Source organism: Scyliorhinus canicula, chromosome 1 (genome assembly GCF_902713615.1).
Source record: "Scyliorhinus canicula chromosome 1, sScyCan1.1, whole genome shotgun sequence".
NCBI lineage: Eukaryota > Metazoa > Chordata > Chondrichthyes > Carcharhiniformes > Scyliorhinidae > Scyliorhinus > Scyliorhinus canicula.
The window spans coordinates 220,914,880-220,927,465 of record NC_052146.1 but is presented as its reverse complement, the minus strand read 5'-3'; positions in this window follow the sequence as shown (position 1 = coordinate 220,927,465).

Genomic DNA, 12,586 nt, shown 5'->3' with positions numbered 1-12,586 from the left:
ACCTGACCAGATGAGCCAGTTAAAATAGCTGTTTCACATTTACCCTATCGTGGCAATATTTTTAAACCTCAGCGGAGTTTCTTCCAAACTATGCATAATCTTTCAAGATTGTCAAATTCCTTTGTATTCTCTCGGAGGAAAGACCGTTGAGTAATTTAAAATAGTCATAACATTTAACAGCTGCCAAAGAGCACGTTTCATTTAGGTTTCCATGACAACTGCCAACAAGGTCAGTACACAGAGCTAATGCAGCTAATGACAGATTCCACCTCAAAGCCCAACTATGACTTACCAGTGGGAGATATATTAAAGCAATATGCAGCCATGGCAAATGAATTATTAAAGCAGTTCTGTAACTACCAGAATATCGGCATTTGCAGCATTTTTAGTGCCCCAGGATTTACGACAGCAAAGGGAAGGATTGGGCTAAAGTTTAACACCTATGTTAGGCCTCAATCTGGTAAAGTCAATATGGAAAAGATTTCCCATCAAAATAAATGGGCTATTGGTGACTCAATGTTTGGAAAACCTAGGCCGCCATTTCCTCCAACAAAAATAATAATAGGGAGGAACATAGAAGATTAATTTGTATTTTGGAAAGATTCATAAAAGACATAGTCGATTTTGAACAGTGAAGGAAGACCTTGGGCAGGTATAATAATAATCTTTATTAGTGTCACATGTAGGCTGACATTACACTGCAATGAAGTTACTGTGAAAATCCCCTTATCGCCACATTTCAGTGACTGTTCAGGTACACTGAGGGAGAATTCAGAATGTCCAATTCGCCTAACAAGCACGTCTTTTGGGATTTATGAGAGGAAACCGGAGCACCAGGAGGAAACCCACACAGGCACGGGGAGAACACGCAGACTCCGCACAGACAATAACCCAAGCCAGGAATTCTATGAACACGGGTCCCTGGCGCTGTGAAGCAACAGTGCTAACCACTGTGCCACTGTACCGCCACCAGCACTCATTTTAGTGAGATAATGCTGCGTTATTCAATGTGGAGCACTGAGTGGGTTGATTATGAAAAATGTGAGCATGTCTAGAAGCTAGCTTCAACCCGTTTACTTCCATATTTAGCATGGACGTGTTCTCCTCTTAGTGTGTAAGATTGATTAGCAATCTAAATATTTAAATCATTGAATTACACAAGTTTTAAAGGTCTTTATGGGGCAGATGCTGGGAGTATGTTTCCCAGGGCTGGACCATCTAGAATCTAGGGATCAGAGTCTCAGAATAAGGGGTCAGCCTCTGCGATGATGAGAAATTTATTTACCCAAAGGACTGTGAATCTTTGGGATTCTCTATCCCAATGACTGGGTGCTCAGTTACTGAATGTATTCAAGACAGTGTTTCATACATTTTTGGATACTAAGGAAATGAGGGAATAAGGGAATAATGCAGCAAGGTGGAGCTCTGACTGTTGTTGAGTAAAGAGTCAAGAGACCTGCTCCTTTTCCCAAACACCTTTATTTCTCTTTGAACACACCCAGCACCAAACTCTATCATCACATCACATGTCCCCAAGGCCACCTGTAGCCTCTTTACATACCAGTGCCAATTATTGGATCAATGAGACATCTAATTGGGATTTTCTTAACCCATTCCTTAACAGTCTCCCCTTCCTTGGAGAAAGAAAATAATTTGATGAAAACAAAATTACAAGAAACTCAAAAACACACGCAATTTCCCCCCTCTTCATTTTTTCCATTTTTTTTTGGAAGGAAAAAACAACCCAAAACAAACAGTCACAGAAACAGGCGCCCTTCATTAACAATATCCAAAAGTTTCTGTGAACTAGCCCCTCTTTTTGTTAAACAGTCAGATAATTGATAGCTTCTGTCGACACATTGAATTTTTGCTATCTCCCCTCTGTCCAACATTTGCTTCAAACTTGCGATGTCCATCCTTAGCCTTTTCTCACTGACACTTTTTGTAGAGTGCACATTTTCCCACAGGGATTTATTGTCAATGTGACACTCAATGGGCATGTTACCCAAATTCCCTAATCCCAAAATATCTGAGATATATAAAAAAGGCCATATCCACCGTCTCTACAAGGCTTAAAGTCTCAGCAAGGTGCTTTTGACTACTCTCCTTATTTTCTTTGTTTCTCACACAAGAGGGCAACAGTTACCATTGTCTCCCATAAGGAAAATTATAAAACCTTCTGCACTTGAAACACCATCACATAAATTTGCATAGGGCACATCACTATAAACTATGATTTTCAAGTGCCGAAGATCACCTAAAACCGGGAACCTCCTGCATTTTTAGTTTGACCAATGCTTTATTTGCTCTCATTATGTCTTCCACTTCAGGATAATTTATTTTTGTACTCAACTCTAAGACATCAAAACTAATGTCCGGGCTAGTCTGTCTAGCCAATTCAGTTGCCCAATTAAACTTTGCAGTTGCTCTTTTTCCATCTTTGAAACCACTGGGTCTTTTTGTGAAACCCAACTACAACTAATTGCTCTTGGCTGATGCTGTCCAAATAAGATTGTTGCTGTAAAGTTGCCCCTAACGTAGTCTGTTTGATTTCCAGTTCCAACCCCGAATTCTTTCCTCAACCCAGAGATGGCAATAGCTTCAAAATCACTAGTCCCACCCACAAAAAAATCATCGACATGCATCATAAAGATGCCAGAAAGATTTCCTTTAGAGTGCCAGTAAAACATTGCCAGATCTGCTTTCAACTGGCAACAATCTAACTTTAACAAAACTGACCTTACCAAAAAATACTAGACTCTAGACGCATCATTTAATCCATATACACATTTGTTCAACTTCCAGAGTACCCCTTCTGTGTTAGCTGCCTCTTTAGGAGGACGGAAAAAAATGTCTCTCGGAAGTTGATGTCCCTGCAAAAAGGCAGCTTTTATATCTATAGATTTTCATTCCCATGTCTCTGTAGCTAATAGAGCCAAGAAGATCTTTAAAATAACCTTTCCTGCCGTAGGTGAATCTACCTTAAATCCTGATCTTCTAAGTTTTCTTCAAATCCCCTTGCCACAAGCCTTACCTTTGCCTTATAAGTTCCATCTGGAAGAACCTTTTCCATGCAAATCCATCTGTGGCATAGAGCTTTGTCCCCTATCCGGTACTTCCGCGTATACCCCAAATTCACTCCAACTATGCAGTTCTTGGTGTTTGGCATCTTTGACAACTTTTTCATCTAATTTATTGGAGGCCACCAAAATCTCACTTGCATGTGGGCTTCTATTCCTCATAGCATTCATAATCTTACATATGTTTTGAGACCTTCACAAACTATGTCCCCTCTCGCGTCTGGTATCTCGTTCTGTACTGCTAGATATTTCCCTTCTGCTGTGGGATATCCTTTCAATAGTTCTCGACCTTTTCCTATGAACCTGTTCACTATCTGATGTATTATTTGAACTGGCACTGCGTTTCTGCGCCCTCCATTTTTGAACTTTGCGTTCCCAATCCATTGTCTTGACACCCTCCCCTGAATGCTGTACATTCCACCAGTGTTTATACTTTGCAGTGGCCTTCCCTGCTCTACTAATAACAGTTGCATCCTTCCATTGACTAGACCCTTCAGGCAAGTATGTCACTTTTGTACCAACTTTTGGCAGTTGTCCTTTCGGAAAAATGGCCTGTTCTAATTCATCAGAAATGTTGTGTTCCACTACAGAAACCCTATATATATATATCAGTTAACTGGTCCTCATAGTAACACATGGGTACCAGATGAACCTGGCTCCTCATCATGACTGTCTGCTCTGTCTAAACTTGAAAAATTGTAATCTGTGCCCAATATCCATGATGAATGCAACCTAACAGTCTGATTGCCATGTCGAAAAATAATTGTTTTGCCATCTATGCCTATGATCTTCCCTGGGCCTTTCCATTCATTAAATTGTCTCTCTTACAGTATACAATGTCTCCTTGCTGAAAAACGGTATTTGATGGCCGTACATTATGCCTTAAAGCTCTGCGAATTCTTTCAGAAACTTCTGCTTCCAAGAAAGCTTTTCTACTGCTATGTAATGCATTTAAATGCTCAGCGAAGGCAGAGCTAATTGAAGTCCCTTCCCAAGCTGGAGGCTGGTCATCCAAAATGGATGGAATTTTAGGATTTCTACCAAACACTAATTGATAGGGACTATAGCCCCCAACCAGCTGCAATGAATTCTTTGCATGTACCGCCCATGCTAAAGCTGAATTTAACTTGCAATTTGGCCTATCTGCCAAAATTTTCCAGAGCTTGTCATCTATTACTGCATGGTTTCTTTCACACACACCATTACTAAATGGTCTTTCCACAGCTGTATTCCTAACTGTGCTATTTACATATCCCAAAACTCATCATTAGCAAATTCTCCCCCGTTGTCTGTAAGGAATTTTGCCGGTTGGCCCATTCCTGTCCCTATCCATTTTTCCACCATCTGATCCAGGAGTACTCTCTTTTCTTTACTTCGTACAATGGTTGATTGACTAAATCTGGTTGCTAAATCTACAAAATGCAAAGTAAATATATTGTTACCTTTATCCCAAATCTTAAGGTCCATTGCCACATTGTTGTTAAAATCCCTGGCCAAAGGTAGGGTTACTATCGGTCGTGATGGTGTCTTTGTGTACTTCCTACAATCCTCACAGCGATCACTAACCTGTTCTGTCAGCTCAGTGTAGTCTTCATCCTTTAATAAATTTTTCAGCCTCCGAGGAGATGGATGTGTAAATTGCCCATGCAGTTTTAATACAACAAGCTTTTTATCAGCTAAAGTCCCATTTCCAGCTGCCAATAACACATCCTTAACAACTGCACCTGAAATATCATCAGTAACAGAATACAATAGTCTTTCCAAAATCTTTTGCCTTATCCTGTTCCATATCCAGCTTCATGTGTGCTTTCTTCATCGACGGTCTGCTCAGAAGCAACGGTTTCTCACTTGATACAACATCCGTGCTAATGAAACGATTCAGTCTGGCAATGTTGCAAGGGATCACCACTCTTTCCAGCGACTTCAGAGTATTATCATCCCCAAACCTGAAACTTGTGGAACTTTCAAATTCCTTAACCTTGTTACGATTTCCAGCATTAAAAGAGTCCAGGTAATATTTTAACCAGTCAATCCCACACACAGTAGATGTGCAGCCACTGTCCAATACAGCACAATTGAAGGATTCTGCAACCAACACCCTCATTACAGGAGTAAAACTGCTTGTTAATAGGACAATGCCTTCTTTCTGGTCACTATCTTTTTCCTCTTCTGACTCTTCCGTGTCATGTGTAGCTTCAAACACTCTATCATAACGTGTTGGATAGTTGAAAGCATAATGTATTGAGAGCCACACCGAAAATATCGATTTATCATACCCCGGGCATTTCTGGGGTTCATTTTCCTATTTCCATTCTACATGTCCCTCCTCCTATTATAGGTTTTAAATGGGCTTTTGTCTTCATAATTTCCAGGTCCCCATCTCCTTCCATATTCTCGGAACGCTGTTTGTAGCTGTACGATCTCGCCATCCTGTCAGTAATGTATCTCCCATAGTCTGCTTTATTGCTGACTGACCCATTTGTGACATAAGAGCCCTAGGAATTGAATGTTTTCCCAGGAACTTCTTTAAGGCCTTTATCATCTGATCGAATAAGGTATCATTATCCGCAAACTTAACTCCTGTCAAAACCAGGAGCTTATCCATACTGGTCACTCTAGCACAGTCCAGTAACTTAAATGCCAACACAGATTGTGGAAATTCCAGGCCGTGTTTGTGCAGACTTCTGTATAGTCTGCTAAATTCCATTATATAGTCCTCAATAAAGATATCTTTCTGGAATCTATCGAATTCTGACCAGGCTTCATACGTACTTAACAAGTCATCCTTTTGATAAACCTTATCCATAAAACATAATAGAGTCTCCAGACCTTCGTCTGAGTCTAACTCTTCAAATTCCAGTTCAGAAAACACTTTGCTCCAGATTTAACTCTCATAAGTAGAGAAAGAGCCAATGCCATACCTTGTTCACTCTTTCCCAAGGCAATTACTTTAATCCACTTAACAACTTCACTTCTCCACGGTCATATAGTCATATCCAGCCATATTTATCCTAGATTCAGCCATATTTTCTTCTTTTTTTTTCCTTCTCACTCACTCCTTGGTTGATTTTTTTTTTCCTGGAAAAGTATCTGTCAACCCTTTACATTTCCACAGCAACCATCCTCTGCTCCCACTGTTAGCCTCTGGCTGCTGTTGAGTAAAGAGTCAAGAAATCTGCTCCTTTTCCCAAACACCTTTATTTTTCATTGAACACACTCAGCACCAAACTCTATCATCACATCACATGCCCCCAAAGCCAGCTGTAGCTTCTTTACATATCAGTGCCAATTATTGGATCAACGAGACATCTAATTGGAATGTTACTTAACCCATTCCTTAACATGGCAGGAGATCAGCCTAATTTTAAGCAATGGCTAAGCAGACCCATAAGAGCCCAATGTCCCATTCCTGCTCCTAATCCTTATCTTCTAATAATCAGTCATAGAATTTACAGTGCAGAAGGAGGCCAGTCGGCCCATCGAGTCCGCACCGGCCCTTGCAAAGACCACTTAAGCCCACACCTCCATCCCATCCCCATAATCCAGTAACTCCACCTAACCTTTTGTTTTGTCACCAAGGGGCAATTTAGCATGGCCAGTCCACCTAAACTGCACATCTTTGGACTGTGGGAGGAAACGGGAGCACCCGGAGGAAACCCACGCAGACACAGGAAGACAGTGACCCAAGTCGGAAATCGAACCCAGGTCCCTGGCGCTGTGAAGAATCAGTGCTAACCATTGTGCTTGTAAGGGTTTCCCAGGCTGCCTGAAACTTGACACTCAAACAAAGGTGAGAACACAAAGCAAGATCACGAGTTCAGTAAAGTTAAGCAACTAGAGCAATAAATACTCGGCACTTATACTTAAATTCCAATGGGAAAGGGTTCACGATACATATATTGAGAGGTTAGTTTCAACAACTTAACAGTTTTAGACACATTTGGCTGCCTCAGATTGGACCTTGTGTAAAGATCAAAATGAACATCAGCAGCAGATGATGAATAAAGAGGGAAAAAGACATGAGAGGGGAGTAACTGTGAGAGGGGTGTAACTGTGAGAGGGGAGTAACTGTGAGAGGGGAGTAACTGTGAGAGGGGAGTAACTGTGAGAGGGGAGTGGCTGTGAGAGGAGAGTAACTGTGAGAGGGGAGTAACTGTGAGGGGGGTAGCAGTGAGAGGGGAGTAACTGTGAGAGGGGAGTAACTGTGAGAGGGGAGTAACTGTGAGAGGGGAGTAGCTGTGAGAGGGGAGTAGCTGTTAGAGGGGAGTAACTGTGAGAGGGGAGTAACTGTGAGAGGGGAGTAACTGTGAGAGGGGAGTAACTGTGAGAGGGGTGTAACTGTGGGAGGGGAGTAGCTGTGAGAGGGGAGTAGCTGTGAGAGGGGAGTAACTGTGAGAGGGGAGTAACTGTGAGAGGAGAGTAACTGCGAGAGGGGAGTAGCTGTGAGAGGGGAGTAACTGTGAGAGGGGAGTAACTGTGAGAGGGGAGTAACTGTGAGGGGGGTAGCAGTGAGAGGGGAGTAACTGTGAGAGGGGAGTAGCTGTGAGAGGGGAGTAACTGTGAGAGGGGAGTAACTGTGAGGGGGGTAGCAGTGAGAGGGGAGTAACTGTGAGAGGGGAGTAACTGTGAGAGGAGAGTAACTGTGAGAGGGGAGTAACTGTGAGAGGGGAGTAGCTGTGAGGGGGGTAGCAGTGAGAGGGGAGTAACTGTGAGAGGGGAGTAACTGTGAGAGGGGAGTAACTGTGAGAGGGGAGTAGCTGTGAGAGGGGAGTAACTGTGAGAGGGGAGTAGCTGTGAGAGGAGAGTAGCTGTTAGAGGGGTGTAACTGTGAGGGGGGTAGCAGTGAGAGGGGAGTAACTGTGAGAGGGGAGTAGCTGTGAGAGGGGAGTAGCTGTGAGAGGGGAGTAGCTGTGAGAGGGGAGTAGCTGTGAGAGGGGAGTAGCTGTGAGGGGGGTAGCAGTGAGAGGGGAGTAACTGTGAGAGGGGAGTAACTGTGAGAGGGGAGTAACTGTGAGAGGGGAGTAACTGAGAGGAGAGTAACTGCGAGAGGGGAGTAACTGTGAGAGGGGAGTAACTGTGAGAGGGGAGTAACTGTGAGAGGGGAGTAACTGAGAGGAGAGTAACTGTGAGAGGAGAGTAACTGTGAGAGGGGAGTAGCTGTGAGAGGGGAGTAACTGTGAGAGGGGAGTAACTGTGAGAGGGGAGTAACTGAGAGGAGAGTAACTGTGAGAGGGGAGTAACTGTGAGAGGGGAGTAACTGTGAGAGGGGAGTAACTGTGAGAGGGGAGTAGCTGTGAGAGGGGAGTAACTGTGAGAGGGGAGTAACTGTGAGAGGAGAGTAACTGTGAGAGGGGAGTAGCTGTGAGAGGGGAGTAGCTGTGAGAGGGGTGTAACTGTGAGAGGGGGGTAGCAGTGAGAGGGGAGTAACTGTGAGAGGGGAGTAACTGTGAGAGGAGAGTAACTATGAGAGGGGAGTGGCTGTGAGAGGGGAGTAACTGTGAGAGGGGAGTAGCCGTGAGAGGGGTGTAGCTGTGAGAGGAGAGTAACTGTGAGAGGGGAGTAGCTGTGAGAGGGGAGTAGCTGTGAGAGGGGAGTAGCTGTGAGAGGGGAGTAACTGTGAGAGGGGAGTAACTGTGAGAGGGGAGTAACTGTGAGAGGGGAGTAACTGTGAGAGGAGAATAACTGTGAGAGGGGAGTAGCTGTGAGAGGGGAGTAACTTTGAGAGGGGAGTAACTGTGAGAGGGGAGTAACTGTGAGAGGGGAGTAACTTTGAGGGAGGAGTAACTGTGAGAGGGGAGTAACTGTGAGAGGGGAGTAACTTTTGAGGGAGGATTAACTGTGAGAGGGGAGTAACTGTGAGGGGGGTAGCAGTGAGAGGGGAGTAGCTATGAGAAGGGAGTAACTGTGAGAGGGGAGTAACTGTGAGAGGGGAGTAACTTTGACGGAGGAGTAACTGTGAGAGGGGAGTAACTGTGAGGGGGGTAGCAGTGAGAGGGGAGTAGCTATGAGAGGGGAGTAACTGTGAGAGGGGAGTAACTGTGAGAGGGGAGTAACTGTGAGAGGGGAGTAACTTTGAGGGAGGAGTAACTGTGAGAGAGAAGTAACTGTGAGAGGGGAGTAACTGTGAGAGGGGAGTAGCTATGAGAGGGGAGTAACTGTGAGAAGCGAGTAACTTTGACGGAGGAGTAACTGTGAGAGGGGAGTATCTATGATGGGGGAGTAACTGAGAGAGGCGAGTAACTGTGGGAGGTGAGGGGGGAGTACACTTCTTAATTTGCACTTTTTTTTCTTGGTCCAGGACTATTGAGCAGAGATTGTTTTTGATAGTTTCATGTTTTATATTCTTTGTGTTTAGTGTTTAGAAATCTGTTTAAAATGTAATTAAAGTGAAAGGAAGATATATTTTTATTTTTGAAAAACTTTGGTTTGTCATGATGCTGTTAATTCCATTAAAAGGTACTTCAATATATAAAGTGAGTTTGGAGTCAGGGGAAGTGAAAGAAAGATTTTTAAAATAAACTTTGGTCTGTCACGATGATGGTATTTTATTAAAGGAACTATAATGGATAGAATGGGTTTGGAGCATACGGAATCTTCAACAATCACTCGCCAACAAGTATAATTGCTCATCTAAGAAACTCTGTGTCACTGGTCATGGGTCCTGTGGTCCTTGCATGATTGGTGAGCCCAATCCGAGAGCCCCATCTTCAATCACCCACTTGGCAGGAGTTTCCAAAAGGTGGGATCAGTCCTTGGTCACTAGATCGCAGGTATTCCTTTCCCAGCCTCCTTTTCCAGGCCTCCACTTGCCATCGGGTGTTCTTGAAGAATTGTGTCCCTTGAATCAGGAGGTTCCTCCAAGTAGGTCTCTTCTTAGCTAGGTTCTCTCATGCATTGGCGCCTATGTTCCATTTCTTGAGGTAAGCCTTAACGGTATCTTTGAAGAGCTTCCTTTCTCCTCCTCTTTTTCGGAATCCTTCCTTGAGCTGGGACAAGAAGGTTTGCTTTGGCAGTCGTGACTCTGACATCCTAAGCATTACCTAGCATCAGGGCAAGTCGACCAAGTTAGCGCTCTCCCAGTATTTTTAACACAGCAGGTTCAGCACAACACATCAAGACAAGCAGGTAAAAAAAAAAGGACATGGAGTTTAAACGCTGCCCAATTCCAGCTCGCATGTCCATGTGTCTGCACTTCTGGTTCGCGCACCGTGTATGTGCGGCGGACAGTGAGTTATGGGCTAATATTGTGTTATGAATATACCCTGAAGCAACTACGAAGCAATACTCGTCTGGACTTGGAAAGGTTGTCAACTTTGCTTCCAATTTCCACCCCTCTCTCACCTTCACATGGTCCATCTCCAATGTATGTCGCAAATACTGAGCATTGACCTTTCTACTCCTATTAGCACATTCTGATATCTTACCTTTATGCATCTTCTCCTGACATTAATGCTTCCTCTGTCCCATGACCTACATATCTTTGTTACAATCTCTCCTAGCTCCAACCAATCATTGACCTTTTACTCATCTCCAGCTGCTATCCCTTCCCCCATATACAGTATATAACCCAGCATATTTCTCCATCTCTTCAGCTCTGAAGACGTCTCATACAGACTTGAGACATTATCTCTATTTTATAAATGTGTGTAATCTTTATAAGCAATGTCACATTGATGTGAAAGGAGTTGACCGTGTATATGCTTGGTTAACCTTGCTCTTAGAAAATGCAGCTTACTGAAGGTTTTATGAAAGTAATTTTCAAATTAATTCCTTCTATCTATCACAGTCCTGATTCCTTTACATGCAAACTTTGCACCAGTATTTAAAAAGTGTGTGAGGGATATGCCAGAACATTATAGGCAGGTCATTCTGACTTCAGTGGTAGGCAAATTATTGGAAATAATTCTGAGAGAGACAGGATAAATTGTCACTATGAAAGGCATGGATGGACCAGGGATCAATAGCATAGTTTTGTTCGGGGAGGATCGCATCTTACTAACTTATTAATCTTTTTTTGAAGAAGCAACAAGGAGGACTGATGAGTGTATTGCAGTGGATGTTGTCCAAATGGATTTCAGTAAGGCATTTGACAAGGTCTCACATGGCAGACTGGTCAGAGAAGTGAGATCTCATAGGATATAGGTGGCAGGTTGAATCCAATATTGGCTCAGTGACAGAAAACAAAGCTTAATCTTTTTTGTGAATGGGAAGTGGTTTCCAGTCATATTCCACCTTCTGAGTGTTGAGGCCCTTGCTGTTTATTTTATTTATTATTGACTTCGATATGATCGGGGAATGTGCAGATGACACAAACATTACAGATGCACCATAGAAAGCATCTTATCGGGCTGCATCACAGCCTGGTATGGCAACTGCTCGGCCCAGGACCGTAAGAAACTACAGAGAGTCGTGAATACCGCCCAGTCCATCACACGAACCTGCCTCCCATCCATTGACTCCATCTACACCTCCCGCTGCCTTGGGAAAGCGGGCAGCATAATCAAGGATCCCTCCCACCCGGCTTACTCACTTTTCCAACTTCTTCCATTGGGCAGGAGATACAGAAGTCTGAGAACACGCACAGACTCAAAAACACCTTCTTCCTCACTGTCACCAGACTCCTAAATGACCCTCTTATTGACTGACCTCATTAACACTACACCCTGTATGCTTCATCCGATGCCAATGCTTATGTAGTTACATTGTATATCTTGTGTTGCCCTATTATGTATTTTCTTGAATTTTGTTTAATTCCCTTTTCTTCCCATGTACTGAATGATCTGTTGAGCTGCTTGCAGAAAAATACTTTTCACTGTACCTCGGTGCACGTGACAATAAACAAATCCAATCCATTGGCCGTGTAGTTGATAGTGAAGAAAATAGCTGTAGACTTCAGAATGATATCAATGATTTGGTTGAGTGGGCAAAGAAGTGGCAAATGAAATTCAATTTGGAAAAGTGTGAGATGATGTATATGGGGAGAGCAAACAAATGGGAAGATATTGAGTGGGGTTGAGGAAGTGAAAGACATAGAACATAGAATATTACAGTACAGTGCAGGTCCTTCGGCCCTCGATGTTGCGCCGACCAGTGAAACCCCGCTAAAGCCCATCTACACTATTCCCTTATCGTCCATATGCCTATCCAATGACCATTTGAATGCGTTTAGTGTTGGCGAGTCCACTACTGTTACAGGCAGGGCATTCCACGCCCTTACTACTCTCTGAGTAAAGAACCTACCTCTGACATCTGTCCTATATTTATCTCCCCTCAATTTAAAGCTATGTCCCCTTGTGCTGGACATCACCATCCGAGGAAAAAGGCTCTTACTGTCCACCCTATCTAATCCTCTGATCATTTCGTATGCCTCAATTAAGTCACCTCTTAACCTTCTTCTCTCTAATGATAACAGCCTCAAGTCCCTCAGCCATTCCTCATAAGATCTTCCCTCCATACCAGGCAACATTCTGGTAAATCTCTTCTGCACCCTTTCCAATGCTTCCACA